The sequence below is a fragment of the Pempheris klunzingeri genome, chromosome 2 (genome assembly GCF_042242105.1).
Source record: "Pempheris klunzingeri isolate RE-2024b chromosome 2, fPemKlu1.hap1, whole genome shotgun sequence".
NCBI classification, from domain to species: domain Eukaryota; kingdom Metazoa; phylum Chordata; class Actinopteri; order Acropomatiformes; family Pempheridae; genus Pempheris; species Pempheris klunzingeri.
Window position 1 is genome coordinate 20,518,665 of NC_092013.1, and position 15,908 is coordinate 20,534,572.

Below are 15,908 nucleotides of genomic sequence, written 5' to 3' on the forward strand. Positions count from 1 at the left end.
CAGCCAGTCTGTGGTTACTTTTTTATCAAACAAGCTCTCACTCAACACTTTAGAAGAAGGTTTATAGTGTTTTTGTACAAACATGACACCGTGATTTTATTCAGAGGCAATTCTTTGTCCTGATAATGCTTTGTGTGCTTTTTTTTTTTTTTTGGAGCAGCAGCTTCATTTTATCATTTAGGCTGATAAGTGTTGGAAAAAGGAAAATAGAACCAAGTGCAGCTTTTTAATGGGCATTTGTTGCAGTGTGGGACTAACAGCCACCCCCCACCACTCTTGTTGCCGCTCGGCTGGAATTCCTCACGGATCACTGCCCGCGCCCTCTTTATTCCCATTCTGTGCCTCCTCCGACACCTGGCCGTTGCCCCCCCCCCCAGTCCTCTCTGCCCTCTCCCCGCTCTCCCCTCTAGTCCCTCATTAATCGGTCCTGATATTGATGGGAGCTGAATGCTGGCAAATGACTGCCTGTGAAGCCACCTCGTACGCCCGCTTCTCACCCTGCCTGCAACCACATACAGGCTTGATTAGCATGCCAACCGTTTACCACGCCTGTGAATCAGCCCCTCTGTGCTTCAGCTGGCTCGGTCCTTCACTCTATCTATCCATCTATCTGTTTTTCTATCTATCATTTTGTTCCTCTCCGTTCCCACGTCTGCTCTTGTTCTTTTTGGTTTTCAAAACTCTCCTGGCAGCGTTAATGTTTCACTTTTGTGCCTGTCTGCAGTGTTCCTCTCTGCCACCTGTTGATGCCTTTCTATCAAGAGGCTTTGTAAGATCCCGTTAAAAGGGTTTTCGAGTTGAAAAGACGTGCATGTATACACACACACACACACACACACACACACCCTGTCTCCTGGTCTTTCGCACACAATCACACACATGGCATTTAGGAATCAATTCAAGTAGAAATTGCCTATGCACGCCCAAAATATCAAACATAATTGTTTGACGTGAAGTTTGAACTGTTGATGTTCCTCAATGAAGCCGCATGACACCCAAAATAATGCTGCTGTCATTATTGGGTCTCTGATGAGTCTAGAAAATTTAAATAGCTATTTTGTAACCATTGAAACTGAGTAGCACACCATCGTACACATGAGACCATGCAGTACATGCGTGAACATACACTGCATAGCATGTAGACACCCTCTAAAGACCTGCACTTTAAAAGAATGTAGAAACACAAACACCCCTCCACACATCACAACCTAAAACTCTTTTAGTTGTGTCTGACTTTCTGCACATTCCCTAAAGGATAAAGATTGGCTTCGCACGTTGCTTCATGTGCAATATCCCCAGAATGAGACTGCTTTTACGTGCAGCTGTTTGGGAATTACTTTATTGGTTAAGCAGATGATCAGATAAAATGTTTTGCTGGTCACCAAAAACAAAACGCGCCCTTCAGCTGAGGTTTAATGAAGTGTATGCGCTTGTAGAAAGAGAAAGGGAGACCGTCGCTGTTGACTGCAGTGCAACCTAGATGTCATTGTTTCGGGAGGAAAGTCAAACTTTTCTGCGGCGTCACAGAGCCGTGGATGCCTGGATGGTGAGAGAAGGCCGCCTGGAACCATGCAGCTCAACAGGTTTATCTCCCGTCTGATAACCAGCTCCCTTTATGATTCCCTCCTTGCTCTTACAAGACTGTGTTATCTTGACTAGGGGGAATGGAGTCATCCCTTACTGTTAATGACATGCTGCCCATCACACCTCAGCACCCTGCTGACCAGTTGCCATAGCAACAAGCGGTTGCTCTGGTATGTTGACAAGTCTTTTGCTTTCCGACTCCTGACTTTGAGCCACAGCAGGAAAATCATTCAAACAGACAAATATCCCCCTTCCTCCTCCCTCTCCTGAGCAGCAGTATCTGCTGCCATTACTCCCCACTAGCTCTATTTGGATGTCTTCCTCTTGTGCTCACCTGTCAGAGGTGGCCCTTGGTGCTGATGTATGTCTTTTGTCTTTTCCCGGCTGGAATGAAACCATAAAGTCACTGGCAGACAGAAGTTTGCAGTCTCTTTTATGACTGCTCGCTCAAGAGCAATCTGTCTTTGATCTGTGTCATGAGTAAACATGGTGATAGGAGGTAAACTCAAGGTTGAGCAGACGCTGAAAACACTTATGCGTTTTAGCTGTTCAGTAGATAAGGGAAACAAAGTGCTCTGTCAGGCTAAGTGGCTGTAATGGCTACAAAACAAACAGATGGAGGGCTCGCTGCTTTAGAGCAAAGAAGGGCTTTGCATTCCTCAGAGAACCACAAAGCATCCCTGGACTTAACTTGAGCCAGACTCTCTTTGTTTACCTTTCAGTTATAATGCAAACATGTATCTTTTATGGGCGACAGGTTAAAGCCACATCCACACTAACTTGTTTTCAGTTTTTAAAAGGAAAATGAGCATGACCTGCATTTTAGCACCATTTCAGAAACAATCACCATCCATACTAACACGCCCAAAAATGCATATGCATAATATGGCCATTCAAGACACTGGGCACACGTGTGCCGGTGTAAACAGGAAGCAGATTATCTTGGTTGGTTGCTTCGTGGCAGACATGCATAGACAGCAAGGTCAGCAACACCTGCAATTTGTTGTCAATGTTGAAGTAACCACTTACAGTCAAGGCTGATGTCGTTGTGTCAAGAAAAGGCTCACCTGATAGGGGCATGACAAATCAGGGAAGGACGTGTCGTGATTGATGTGACCCAATTGGGAAGCGAACGTCGGTGCCTGCATCAAAAGTCTCAAACTAAAATGGGGTCCTGGAAGCATTCTCCATTTTAGGCGTTTTAAAACAAAAAAAAAAGTATTTGTGTGGATTTAGTCTGTTCTACACCTTCCTGTTCCTGACATAATACCACATTATGCCACTTGTTGTGCCTGTTACTGTACAGGATGACATCCTAATAGGGCAAATGCATATTTTACAAGCCAAGGACCTTCAGTTTAGTCAGAGCTGGCTTGGCACAATCTGACATTTGTTGTGTGCGATAACGAGGCCAAACAAGGAAGCCAAGAATTCCTCAGTTCTTCTTCTTGTACACTTTCTTCCCAGCGCCTTGTGCTGTTTCATTGTCAGTGCTGTCCTTTTTAATAGATTCTCACACTTAGTTTCTACCAAAGTACCTTTAAGCAACACATTGAACCCCATTACCGACTCCGAAGCTTAAAACTTTTTTTCACTGCTTTCTCCAACCCTAGACATGTCTATTTTCCCCCCTTAGGATCTATGGATTTGTGTGTGTGTGTGACAAGGTCTCAAAGGCACTGGGTAATTTATGCTGCAGAGTGCCCCATCCATAAAATATTGATGAGTCTGCTTGTAAAGGTGTTATGATTTTGTTAAACAAGGACTCCAGTTAATTATTATGATTTAAAACAATTCATAAAACTGTGTTCTTGTTGCGCGCTCAGTAAAAGTTGTTGTCTTTTCTGTGGAATAGCAGATGACCTCGTTTTGTCCCTGAAGACTTTAAATTCATTTGAAAATGCACTTAAAACAATTTAATTTGCTCCAACCGGCCCTGATTTGAGGTGAAGGCTACACACTGGGACGCGGTGAGGACAGACGCGGGTCATGGAAATGAGTCTGTAAAGCAGCGCTGTCCTGCTTCACTTAAGTCTCCTCCACCTTTTTTCCTCTCTTTCCCCATTTCTCTCCTCACTCTCATTCACTTTCTGTCTTCCACTCATTCACAGCTGACCACCATGAAACCATTAGCACTCTGTTTGTGCTTCACTGGTGTCCAATATCTCCCAGTGTATGTTAGTTTGACTAACAGAGGATCCTTAAGGTGCCTTAATGGTTGGCCAACACAATTTCCATTGTGCGCTACAGTCTGTGATTAAGAGGATGTTGATTGCAGGGGCTTTAGGGGTGCCTGTACTGTAAGCGATATTTGGGTTACACCGAGGCCCATAGTTGCTGTGTGCCTGTGTGATTGGATGCAGTAATGGTCTCAGCAGTGCAGCAGGAAGGCAGGCAGGAATGTGGCCGAGGTACTGCCTACCACTGCCTCCCATTCTCTACTTTATAGACCTCCAGGGGGTCATCACCCACCCATAACTCTTCCAAAGCCAGAGAGGGAGAGGAGCTAGCTCACTTCCCTGGAATCCACCAATGTGCATTACCTCCCATGTGATCCATCCTCCTTGTTCTCCTATGAAACGTATGGTCCCCGTCGGTGGAGGCAGGATGGGGACGGACGGTGGTTGGCGAGAGTTAAACAGTCACGGTTCGGAGGTCGCTCGGGCCAGCGAGTGTAGGGCACGAGAGTCGAAAATGGGGCATCTTGTCAAAGAGAAAAAGCAATGTCAGAGAGTGGCAGGGAGGAAACAATATGTGTGTGGAGGTGAGATGAGGTGGGGAGTGAAAAAAAAAAAAAAGAAAGAGGAAGGATGAAAGAAGAGAGACAGAACAGAGGAGACAGGTGGGGGAGAGAGGAGAGGGAGAGATAAATTAGGAAAAGAGGAGGCCAGACATGGTGTCTATGGTGTACTGCTAAGTGAGAATAAATCATTACTCCTCTTTTACCATTCCTACCTGACTGCAGGCATTGTAAAACACACACAAAGCCACCCATTAATACACATTATTACACCCTTACATCTAGCCTCCCTCTTTGAGAGGATAATACCATCTCATCCGTAACGCCACTATTTTATTGCAAGTTGCTGAACCGCATACAGCATCTACCCTTTTCCACACCTACCTCCCAGCGTTTTAATGTGCATACATAATTTAAGGCTTCTTGTCTTAAGTATTATTCATCCCCTTACATCAAGCGAGGGAGAAGTGAGAAAATATGTTGGCTAAGTACATCAGACCACTGATTAACTAGCAGGAGGTCTGGGAGGTGGATGGGCTGACGTGTGTGTGTGTGTGTGTGTGTGTGTGTGTGTGTGTGTGTGTGTTTCTGCAGGGCTCAGGGTTGCGATATCTGCCCAGACAGAGAAACAACTCTGATCTGATGACTTTCTTGGCAGACAGGCGGCATCGACTGGCAAGAGATCACCTCCCCTAGTCTGACCCTGTGATGCTCTCACACATCAATAACTGTTCACATTCCTCGGAATGACACACAGGCAGGAAGTGTTGTACCTGAAAAGAAGACTAGTCATTAGGAGAGAAAAAGGTAGCTCATATGCAGCTATTCTATGGTTGAATGAATCAGGCATGTCAGTTTCTTAACTTAGAGTCAATGTGATTGATTTGTTGATTCTAATGTGTCTTTTTCTGGAGGCATTGCTCAAATATCTTGTCGGTTTAATTGAACAGAACACACTCCGAGGGTGTAGTGGTAAAACTAACTGCAATAGATATGCTTGAACACATGGAATTCCTCAAAGTAGCACGCCAACTTTCGATTTTTATCTGTTACTATGAACATTCAATTAAATATGATCGCAAATGCTGATTTTTTTTTTTCAGTGTATCTGCACCTCAAAGTAAAAGATGAGCATGTGGCATAATTTTCCACATTTGCGTGCACGTTTCTAAACTTCTATCAACATGGTGTTACTTTCAGACATAGATAGTGCCAGTGTGCCAAAACTATGCACCACTTCTAATTTCCACAGCCCCAAATCCCATCAATACATAGATATTAGTTCTAGTCAGTAAATAAATGTTTTTAATCTCACTCTGGCTGTGGTGCTGACATAACTGGTCTGATTCCCACAACGTATTATACACTGTATTACATTTTTCATCCATTTATTCTTGGGATCGAAATAAGATGAAAGGCCATATTGTGTTGTGTTGTTTTCATTCCTGGGAAATCACTGTTGTGACCGTGGCAGTTATTATAGTGTATCAATACCTAAGTGAGCTAAAGTAAAATCAGTTTTGTTCCAGCTATTGCCACTTATACACAGAGTTACACAGATAACAATACTGCATTGCATAATAGTCTGCCAATCGTCAGATGTGCGTCTGAATAGGGATGTGTCACAGCATGAGTGGAGCTTTGTGCTCTAGAAACCTGATGTATTGGTGGAGCTAATTAAAACTTTGGCTTTGTTTCCTGACTGGATCAGCTGAGTTGCTGAAAATTCTGTTACCGCTTGATTTCCAAAAGCTGATTATTTCCGAAAACGAAAATTTTTTTGTACAGCGAGGGTTCCTTGTTTGCATCCTTGATTGCTTGTAATCATAACTTGAGACAAACACACACAGTTTTGCAGCAAGAAACTGCTACTAATTTATTTAGATTCCGTGAAACATTTACAGCTCCAGATGAGTCACATGCATCATTAACCGCAAGGAAGTCTAAGGATCTTTTCGCTCTCTCCCTTAGTACTTGACCCACAAACCAAGTCTGAGACAAAAAAAAAAAAAAAAGCACGGCATGTAAGAGTTTTTTTTTTTTTAAGAAAGATTTGCTTGCAAAACTAATTTGCCAAGCACATGCAGTTGTCATTCGCAGCAGCGGGGTGTGGGGAAATCTCTGAATGAATCTTGATACATCTCAAATAGTGCAACTCAAGCTTTAAAGGGCTTAAATACAGCTAAATGCTAGGAGTGCTTTCCTGCCTCAAGTACAGGGACCTTGGAATATATTTTCAGTTAGATATCACAGATGTCATTGTTGGCCGAGCATAACTGTAGTGCTTCTTATTTGGTCTTTGTTGTAACAATAAAGGACATGTTTTTCAGTCCATTTTTTGGTATTTGTTACTTGTAAATGTTTCTGCTGCTTATCTGTCATCTGATGCATTTTAGTTTAGAGATATTGAATTATTAATGGGAAGAATATTCCCCGGTAATTAACATAACAAGGGACGTGGAAACAGCTTCCTTGCACATTTCCATTTCGTGAATATTCTTGGTCAAGCAGACTGCTGTGGGGCATTGCAGGGTGCTGCACAATACTGTGCAGTTTCTTTTCCTCTGAATGTTTCTCGATCAGAGTTGTGCAGCATGTTGGCTGACTGATCTGTCTGGACATAGTTGGCTTCATAAATGTCTCTGTGGCTCTGCGGCTGTTACTGTTCATATTACTTTTTTTCAACATAAACATTCTACATTCACAATCTATCGTTTACCGGACCCTTAATAAGAAAACGATCACTGTGCGTTTGAGGTACTGTGGTCAAGAACATCTCCAGTTATAACATTTAAAGATTTTTTCTTGAAAACAAGAGAACCACATTAACAAATATGCCTGCTAAGGTTACATTTCTTTCCTGGACTCAATATATATCAAGATCTACTGTCTTGACATATACAGTACATGGATATGTTACACACAGCCTTGTCCAATGCATTTAGTCTTTGTTGCCATCAGTGAAATGTGGGGGAAAAACGGATGGACATATTGTTGATGTCTTTTACAGTCTGACCGAAATGCAGCTCTGCCGGGGGAGCTGCGGCGCTCGCAGTTCAACAGTTCAACCTTATCGCCAAACCTCACATGATAAGAACCCAGGGCCTCACAGGAATTTACAGCAGGTTTTAAACCATCTTTCAGAGGATGAAAAGGCTCTTTAAAAGGATATAGAATAGGTCATAAACTAGATTTGTTTGTCAGACTTAAATGACTTGACTTGGCACACATTATGTAGGACAATGTAGTTCGACCAGATATCCAATAGAGGGTGAAACTGGTTATCAGCCAATCAAGGACTGGCCGTCACAATAAAAAGAGGTACCTATCTTTCACACCGATTTGCATTGGCTGGAACGCACACACACACACACACACACACACACACACACACACACACACACCTATATATACATTTCCTTTTGAAACCAAAATTGATCTCTTGAAGTGCTGAAAAACAGCAGGGTGGCACCTACCAGTCACTACTTTATTCCTCTCCAAATTGCTTCTTCTTCAATCATATATCCCTCAAATTTTTCAGTTGGTGTCATCCACCCACTCGACTAACCCATAATTTGCCAGAGCTGCCAATCAAAACTGTGTGTATGAAGATAGCTGCTCCCTTGACTGCCACAGAAATCATCTCATGTAGGACAAATTAGGAGGGGAAATGGGTCCCTTTGCTCCCACACTTGTGGTTGAGTATATTTGAAGCTGCGGGGGGAACAGCTTGTCTTTTGGGCTAATACGAGCGTATCATGGTCGCACTGCTGCTCCTACAGGGCCTGTATTACCCACACAGCCTAATCAAGGATCAAGGAGTGTGAGAGAAAGGGACTAGGAAAATGAGCAATAGAGAGAGAGAGATAAATACATGCCTCACGTGAAGCCAGGGACCACACATCCGTGAAATAAAGGATTCCTTCATGTTCTTGCGGGAGCTGTGTACGTTTTTTAATAATCCACTTTCAACCACCGGCTGGAAGGCAAAGTGTGGGAACATTCGAATGATCATTTCCATCAAGTCAATTAGGAGTGAGATCTGGAAAGCTGTCACTTTGATGAAAAGTGATTTGTACATCCCTGTCTAACTTTGCTGCAGGTATTTCCACCTCACTCGCAGATGAACAATCCAGTGCTCACACTACACTTAAAATGATTGGATGGATGGATGGATGGATGGATGGATGGATGGATGGATGTCACTTGTCGGGCCTCCTTCTGAATCATACGCATGTTCTCTTCAGCTGCTGCTTATAAAAATGTGGGACCCACTTTTACAGAATTTTCCACTGCAAAATTTAAAATGTACTGATTTGTTAAACAGGTCCCGGTGGGTTGTCAGGGATTTGGGAAATATGGAAAGCATACTTATAAATCCTCCAGCCTGTGTTATTAGCCAGGTTTCCTTTGCACAGCTTATGATTGGCCAGGTGACTGTTCCCGCTCGCAAATTTATTGCTTACATTGATGTCTCTCTGTCATGAAATATGGTGTCACTCAGAACCAACTACATTTTAATGGTAAGACTACACTAATGATACACCTACATGTGCTGTTAATAGCAAAAACACATCTCAACGTATGGAAAGAAAAGCTATACTTTCGGACGACTGGCATGACAATGGGGATTTGTAACCATAGGTGTGATAAGACGGTAACTGTTCCTGAAAAATAACTTGCAGCTTATCATTAAATAGTGAAAAAGAATTGTTCCTGCTAGCTTGTAGGTTAAACTGTACATTTGTATTTTACAGGGCTGGTAGTTTATGTTTTAAAAATTCTATCTCTAAATCTTTTAGGATTTACTATAAGAGAGCTGGGAAAGTTTGCCTCTGATACTTTTAGTCCGGCCTGAACACAGTTCTTATCTTAACTAAAGACTATAATGACTGACTAACTCAAATACACATTAGAAATGGACTTGAAGAAACCTGCTAGCCTAGAAACCATTAACAACCCACAATGCAACGCTCTCAATTGTAGCCAGTATTACACCAGTGCTCTCTACACAAAAAAAAAACAAAAAAACTGCTCATGGTCCATGTTATTTTACTTGCCTACCTTGAGTTAGAAGCACAGAACTGCTCTGCATTTAAATCACTCAAAACAAAGACAATATGTGGTGGCACTGGCTGATAGTGTTTTGGACAACATATGAAATTACACTGTGTTTCATCATCTGAAAAATAGAATAAATCCCTGTGATATGGCAGGCACAGCTAATATGAGGGCATGGCAGTTTTCAGTCATATGTCAAGTCGTAGTTTTTGAATCTCTGACATTTGTTTTAGGCTATTGCCCCTTGGCCTTGCTGACAAGTTAAGTTGCACTGACTGATAACACAGCTCGGCTGTGTAGGGATTACTGTCGTACATCCTGCTTGATGCCCCAGGGAACGCCATGCTGTATCATTCTGTCAACAGTTAGCGCTCTAAGAGTACTCTACTTTCTGTGTTTGTGTGTGGTACCATATTTCACACTGCACCGCCCTTTGCCAAAATCAACTACCCAGCTTCCTCCCTCATATTTCCTTTTGCCTTGGAAAACGCATCACTCTGCAGCCTTGATGAGGTGGAGCTGAACTTTGAGCCCTACATCATTTCTCCCCGAAACACCTACATCATCATCCCAACTCTGAAGCTGGCTTTTCAGGCCTCCACAATAAACTCCATGCGACGTAAATCTCCCTGACAGAGTGATGTCTCACCAATGACATACTGGGTAGCGTCCTGGATACCCAGGGCTGCATGCCAGCCTGCCTTGAAAACGAAGAAAGTCATGCCTCTGGGGTTTGGGCCAGTGCCACATGGTCCACAAAGCCCCTGTTTCATTGTAAATGTGGGATTAAGAATTCATTTAACACACAGGGATACACTGTTATGTGACAGTGGTGGGAGCTCTACTGTACCTTAATGGGCCCAGCTTGTGCTGACAGATAAGTTGAGCTGAGTTTCTCCGGACCAGGGGCTCCATCCACTTCTTCCCTCTAAATGAAACAGACTGTTATTCTTTCCAACAGGCCATACAGTAGCCCTGTCCATCATTACAGCTATGAATCATGTCTCTGCGCTTGCACCAGCTCCCTCAGGGGTATATCAATGCCTTGCCCCGTAATCTAGACAGATTTCCATGCTGGTCCGCTATATAGGGTTCTGTTTTTAGCTCAATGAACAGCTTGCTCGTGTTACTCCGCAACTGCACTGCATACCACAATCTTCCCACATTTGCCATCAAATACTGTGGATTCAGGTGTTTAGTGAAATGCAAGTGCAGTGCACATGCGTCCTTCAGCAGTGGTTAAACTGAACTTAACTCAGCATGGTTTTTATGGGGAAAATGTTTAGCTGCTTTTTAGCCCTTTTAGCTGACATTATCACAGCCATGGAAAGCACCATATGTGGTTTATGTCGATGTTAAATTGAATGTTGACGGATTTGTTCCATGGAGAGCAGAGGCTACAGTTCCACTGGCGAGAAAGATAAAAAGAAGACATGCCTCCAAGCTGCTTCACGCTGTTTTGGAGGTCAATTGCATCTTCAAAATACCCTCATTAAACTGTACGCCCTAAATATAGGCTAGTTTGTTAGAAAATTGGTATATTCTCTTTGATTCTGGTTTCAACTGCCATGTCAAAGTAATTTCTATGCAGGGTTTTTCCTCAATAATGATGCAATAAGTTGCAAAGCAATTTGTCAAATTTGATTTTTCATGCTGAGATAAGAGGAGTCACGCAGAAATATCTCAACTCAGCCATTTAACAATATGATTACATACAAGCAAGTTCCAGCATGTATGTACTTTTAATAGAAAGACAAAAAATAAATACCTGTCATTTTGGAAAGCCGCACTTTTTACATTCCCTGCCTGGGGAAAAAGGTGTAAGAGTTGGAAGGTGTAGTCATGGCACATGACGGATAAGTCATGGCAGTGGAGAGAGTTTCCATCAATCACTCAGGCTGCAGAAATCTGTCTATTTGCTCAAACTAATTGGCCATCCATCTGTCAAACCTTGATTTCCATACCCTTTGGACAAGGCATGAACGGTCAGTCACCATGGTAAAGCAACTGCAAATATTGAGGAACTGGCTGGCAGGAAAAAGAAATGATATAACCGTGAGAAAACAGCGCCTTGTGCAGAGAAGAGTGAATGGATGAATACATTTTAAGCACAGTGAATGATCTTAAATGCAGCACTCACAGCATATTAATACTAAGTAGAGATGTTCTCTCAATATCTTGAGTTGCTTTCACTTATTAATTCAGCAACACAATAGCTTGTCGAGAACTTTCAGTCTGAAGTCTTTGTCTGTCTAAAATGTTTATTTTCTGACTGGCTGTGGTTGTTTGAGCCGAAATGTCTTCTCTGTGAACAGCTCTTCTCTGTATCCCCTCATTGAAAATGCTGTTGCTTTCTTTAGAAAGCTGAGATGCAGCATTGACCCCTCTTAGAAGAAGAGTGTTGTTGTAGTACCACGGCTCCCCTCCCTCCCCCCTCCCCTGCCTGTCACTTCAGACGGCTTCTCACTGGAGAGCTCTCTCTCAGATCAGCACTAAACTCTCTTCTTAGTCTCAGGAAGTGTCGGAGGAAGCACTCTCAGCCTACTAGGCTTTTCTTAGACTCCTAGGTCTCATTACATATTCATAGCCCCCTCTACAGTCAAGGGTATCAAGTAAAGAAAAAAAAAAAGAAAAAAGACAGACGCCCAAGCTTGAATTATTTACTGTAATATTGCAAATATTCTCTGAAATTGTAGAAAATATATTAGAGTTTTCACATGAATGTTTAATATTACAAAACATTTCTTTGTTCGTGTAGACAATGAAGTATTGCTGCTGCCTTTGACTGCCAGCGTGGAGGCTTTCACATAAGCTCAAACAGTTAAAACACTTTTATGCATCACTCTCCATTGTCACACAAATAATGCAAAAACGCCGCCGCAAGTGGGAAATTAAGAGGCTGCAGTTTGTCACCGGATCTTAGAACACTGGATGCGTCCTCCCGAACAACACAGTCTGGTGCTGTGCAAATCCATTACATTATAAAACAGGGAGCACCAGACATTACACTTTTATATCAAGCGCGAGCAAACTGCAAGCAATTTCTTTTTTTCAATAAATCATGGGGGGAAAAAGTGAGAGGCATCATTTTTAGTTGTTAATGGGACATATTACAAAATGTCAGCGTTATTTGGAATGAGGAAATTGGTGACAAAGTGATGGTCTTCCTGAAAGAAGACACTAATCACCGTAGTGGCAATTACAAGGTTGTCTTTCGTTGGACATGGCTAATGCAATCTTAGAACATTAACAAAAAAAATGGTGAAATAAAATAAGTTGCTGATGATACAACTCTAAGTAAAAACTACAAGATATGCAGTAAGATAGAAGTTTTTTTGAGTTGTGCAAATATACTGTGAAAATCAGCTTTTTTTTATTTAACATTGGAAATAATATGTCCTCAAAATGCAAAATACTATAACTCCTCTAAATGCAAACAAGCGCTCAACGAGTTTCACATGCAGCTCATCCACTTTCACAGAAAAGAAGACATTCTTCAGGCAGAGCAAGGACAAAACGTAGTGTAAAAAGCCTTTATTTAGTCTGGTATAATGCTTTAAAATGCCACCAGGTTTAACCTCACAGGGTCTTCCTTAGGGCAGCAACAATAGACACGACAGATTGATTACATCTGGCACTTCATATCAACTTACTCTGTATTGTCTCTTGATTGTCACTGACCCACAAACAGCAGATGTTGCCAGTGGGACAGTGCGTCCATACACTCAAACCGCTATCTCAGATGACATCACTGCCAGTCTCAAGAGTGGCAAAAATTCAAATTCTCCCATCGTAAACAAGTGCCCACGAGAAAACACAAAAAGAAAGCGATTCCTGCGGTTGGACTCAGGCGAGAACCTCTGCGCCTTGTCCTCCTCCTGATTAATAGCCAGCGTGTCTTGCTGAGCAGCCATGCTCTGCCACGGCTGGGGGTTCAGACTGTGAACGAGGCAGTGGCTGACAGTGGTGAGCTATGTGCTGCTCTGCTCCACAGGAGGTAATGAATCGGTGTGGCTGCCAGGACTGAAGTGTAGACAGCAGGAGGAAGAAAAGTGATCAGTCTTTCAGGGTGAGGTACTACTTGTCCGGCATGTGGGCTGCTGATAGCAGGAGAGAGACGGAGCATGAAAGAGAGGGGAAGGGAGGTCTGTTTGAGAGAGGCGAGAGAACGAGGTGAGGAGGGGTGAGACGGTGAAGGGAAAGTTATTGAGAAAAAGGAGCAAAGAAGGGGAGATAGAATCTGAAGAGAAAGCAGAGGGGAAAGTGCGGCTACAGGCAGGAAAAATAGAAAGAGAAAGATGGGTGAGAAGGTGGGGTGTCGCCCAGTCGGTGTTAACAATCCTGGGGAAATTCATTCCCTGTTCCCCCCACAACACTCCTTAAACCACCACAGAGGGGGTTCATTATTTTCACTTTACTCCTCCACTAATTATCGTTATCATTATGGGGGATAATTACCATTTCTCTGCCTAACACCCATGCAGGCTGCTCAGCTCTGAGTCACACACAAGGTTATCAATAGCTGCTCAATTGCAGTCTCATCTGCCTAATTAGACGATTTGGGCTTTGTGATAACTGAATAGGATGTGAAATCTAGTATTATGCCTTGTGAGTACTGGTGAGACACGGAAAGTCAGCAGAAGGTCCTGAAATAAACCGATGCGTGTGGAGCCTGTTAATTAAAAGCTGTGGCTTTTTGCTGGAATAGAAATCAGAGGAAATCCATGGTTACGAAACAACTGGAAATCTCTAAAATATCCTGCAAGTTGCTGTAGAGCTGCGTACGCACTCGGCGCAACTTCAGATCCTCTATCTTTGATTCACTTATCACCTATAATAACATTTCTCAAAGAAGTTTTACATGTTGTCCGACTTCCTGGGCACCATTTCGATCAGCTCACATCACAATATTAATGAAGAACCACAGCAGCATGCAATTGTTCACCAGTCACTGGCTGCGATTTAGGCTAAGCTCAGCCGTGTTTGTCGAGGGGGGTTTCTAAATCCCTCTGTGGCATTTTGGAGTTGCAGCTGACGCCTCGAACCTGATGAATGCTCTCTCCATCTGCTGCAGCTCAACACTGGAGTACAAGACCGACACAGGCCTAATCACAGGAGAAATTCATTAGGCATGCCCTCTGTTACATACAGAGAGAAGCAGAGCCGAGATGAAGTCGGGACTGGATAAGAGGGCACAAGGGCATGGGCGCGGAGGGGAGGAAGACGAGGTGACAGGATGAATGGTTCAGTAAGCGTATGACAGTCACTTGGGTCAGGCTGGTGGAATGTGTGCCACAGAGGACCTCATGACAGACAGGAGGCACATTCTCTTTGACCCCAATTACCAGAGGTGTTTCTTTCCACCGGCTAATCCGTGGCATATAGGGTGGCCCCTCCTCTGTGCCGCGGAGATTTGCTTTTCCATTCTGTTGTTCTCCTGACAAGTCATATGGAAGATGGCATAACTCTGCTGGCCAGGATGTGGCTGACCTTTTTCTAACTAGTAGCCACCTCTCTGTACCTTAATACATCGATTACACCAATGTGGGTCTTTGAAGTAGGCCTTCGATTAATGGTTTGTCATTAAATGTCAGAAAATAGTTTAAATTGTCCATTGAAACTTCCCAGAGCTCAAGGTAACATCTTAAATTGCTAGTTTTTGTCTGATCAACAGTATTTAAGATGAAGGCGGCTGTGGGTCAGTGGTAGAGTGGGTCGTCCCTCAATCAGAAGGTCGGGGGTTCGATCCCCAGCTCCTGTGGGTCAACATGTCGAAGTGTCCTCGGGCAAGACACTGAACGAACAGAAATTAAACGAATGAACGAATGAAAGAACAGTCTCCTCCAAATTACATGAATGTGTGAATGGGTGAATGAGGATGTCATGTAAAAGCGGTTTGAGTAGTTGAAATTACTAGAAAGGCGCTATACAAATACAGCCCATTTACCATGACACATATCACTAAACAAACAGCAAAGTTTCACATTGGAGAAGCTCAAACTGGTATTTTTGCTTTCTGAATAATTTAAAATATTGATTGATGAGCAAAATTATTGTTGATTCCCTGCTGATCAACCAGTTCATTAATTGACAGATCGTTTAAGCACACCTGTAGTTCACAATAATACCTGTGTAGATAATTACCTGTACTCCACACACAACTTTGAGAGAAAGAACAAGAAGAAGACGAGACAAGAAAACCTTTTTGAAAAAAACCCCTTCATAATAATTGGGGATATTAAGCCATTGTATGGATATTCTGCCTCTCAAAATGTTTTTTAAAAAAGCTTTTTTTGTTTATTTAAATTATTATTATTATTATTTATTTATTTAAATTCTAACTTTGTGTCAACCGATCTGACAAAATGCGAAGACATCACCTTTGGCTCTGGAAATGATCATATTATGGCCGTTGCACTGTTCCGCCTCTCAATATGTTTGTATTACTCAGTTGATTTCCATTCAACCGCAGGAGCATTTACATGTTGTCAGGACATAATCTGACCACCGTCTCTCCTTACTT

General features: G+C 42.7%; 1 protein-coding gene across 1 annotated transcript in view; it reads left to right on the top strand.

Moving 5' to 3' along the window:
* The window catches only part of ephb2b (eph receptor B2b), a 114,591-nt gene that overhangs the window by 29,882 nt on the left and 68,801 nt on the right, over positions 1 to 15,908 (top strand). The gene's annotated exons all lie outside the window — the stretch shown is intronic.